Source organism: Saccoglossus kowalevskii, chromosome 8 (assembly GCF_978046115.1).
Source record: "Saccoglossus kowalevskii chromosome 8, keSacKowa6.1, whole genome shotgun sequence".
Taxonomy (NCBI): domain Eukaryota; kingdom Metazoa; phylum Hemichordata; class Enteropneusta; family Harrimaniidae; genus Saccoglossus; species Saccoglossus kowalevskii.
In genome coordinates, this window is record NC_140648.1 from 33,885,894 (window position 1) to 33,888,401 (window position 2,508).

Consider the following 2,508-nt stretch of genomic DNA (forward strand, 5'->3'; position numbering starts at 1 on the left):
TTAATTAAATCTGTGAAAGTAAGTATCATTGCCTCTGTAATCAAATTAAAACAAGTATTTGCAACATACAAAATATTGACTAATTGGGAACAAATCCCGGAAAATAATGAATATGTAGCTTGCACATGTTTTTTTTTAACTCTTGGTTTCATGAAGACTCAAATCTTGTTTGTTTTTTTTTGGGCCTTGATAAAACATTTGGCCCAAATAGATTTAAATTATAAAAATGCTTTTATTGGCTGTAGAAATGGTTTGGTAATGCCCATTATACCCACGAGTCTTTGTGTAGAGTTTCTTTGATCCATTGGCAGATTACCTCATAAAATTTACTAATTTTAGAGGACAATACTTTCAATTAGTTGTCCGGACAAACTAATTGAAAGTATTGTCCTCTGACGGTTAAATGTTGAACTGAAAAAGTGAAGTTCATATGACTACCTCGTATGAACTTGACTTTTCAGTTGCTTTAGCATGGATTTGAAATTTATAAATTTTATATAAAACAAAACTTGTTCTGGAAACCTGGTGCGGGCATGCATGCTTTCTTCAGGACCTCTTATCTATATCTTGGACATGCCTGGAATGATTACATTTAAACTGTACACATGAATCTAATTCAAGATTAACCAATTGCAGCCATTTTGGGGCATTTACAGAGGGATTTTGTTCGAACTTGGTGCATGCATTGAATACTAGGACCATCCATGGTGTACTTTGCATGGCTTGATCAAATTACTTGCTTAGCTTGGAAGGCATTTTAATCTTTTTGAGTATTTTGTAGACTCCTGACAGTTCCCAAGTGTCAAATGCAACCATTGGACCAATTTCCTTCCAAATTCACATAAACTACAATGTAGCAGTTTGGATTGCTGTAGAATCAAGCAGTCGGTCTTAAAAGTGACAATTTAAAAATATTCAGACTAGATAGTTGCATAATTGCAGAGTCAACAGTGTTCTTGCTGTATCCTGAACTTCTGAAGACCAAATTACTCTGCACTGCACTATGGCATTTCAGGATCAAAATGTAGTTTCAGCATGGCATGTAGTTTTGCACATGGAGCTGGCTGCCATTTGTAGTTTCGATTAGTATAATTATATATTTGTTTAGTATAATAATCGGGTATCTTCTAATCGTAGCAAGGGCGCAGTCGGGGGCGATTAATTTGTTTTTGTAGTTTAAATAAAAAAAACTGCGAAATGGAGGTGTTGGCGCGAAATCACCTCGCCTGGTTTATTCTGAATGGCCCTCTATTGACTATGCAGGAACCTGTCTATTTTTCAACGGGTAATTTCTTAATGAGTGTTCTAATTGATGATCATCTCAGCCAATCGAGTCTCTTCAACTGACCTCCGACAGAGAAGACGTCAGCAGTGTGACCTTTACTATGTTGACCTAGTTATGTACACATTTCTGCGCCCACCTTGTTGTATGTCCGTTCATGAATATTTAATAGCAATGAATTTCCTGCAGAATAAACCAGTCGGGGGTGATTTTGTGCCATTCAATGCAGCAAAATAACACTGATAAAGCTAGCAAAAAATACTGAAAGAGGGGCAAATCTCGTCTGGACAATAAAGATGTACATGTAGTGCAACTTGCCACCTTGCTCGTGGAGAATTTTTATTGAATACCTGGATACAAACAATGCAAAATCCTTTGCATAGGAATGCACTATTTTAAAACTGTTTTGCTTGAAAAATGCTTGCTAAAATTTAAGTTTCAAGGAAGCTTTACAACTACATTTATCCTCTTGTACGAATGAGATAAAATCTATACAATCATTGACAGTAAATGTATTGGAATCTTCCATGGTTGTCTTGTTAAAACAGGGAAACGGAGACAACAACCACTGTTCTGAATACACCAAAACGCCTACCTACCTTCATTCATTCATTCACAAGTATTATTATGGTAAATACTGATAGATACAGGGTCAGTGTGGTGGCAACTAAGGTGAAATAAACGCCCTACCCTATAAACTGACCAGCCAACTGAACACCCCATGAAAGTTTGTGATTGAGTCTGGTGTGTTGTATTTTCACAGGTCATTTGCCCACCCACTGTCCTATACAAAAGTGCTATTTGCTGTTGATTAAAATCTGAATTTTTTAATTTTAAAGACAATTGTCTTGCATTACAAGCACCAGTCAACTTTGGTATTCAATTGTGACATTTATCTTTGGCCTGTGATTGCTACCCACAATGTATTCTGAGGACATGTATTAAAACAATTGTCCTGGTTATATCTTTAAATTGATGAAGCAATTATCCTGCCAGGCACGTGGGAGTAATTTTATTTAACCCCTCTATAAATTGCCTTTTACCTAAATTCGACGTGATCTGGTATTGCAAAACATACTTTTGAAAAATAAATGCACGATTCCATAATTTTTGGAAGGAGGAAATGATTCATATTGATAGTTTACAGCAATATTCAACAAGCACTCAATATTCCAAGTCGATTTAAATCTTGTTTCGCAAAATAGCACAAAACATAAATTGCTGTT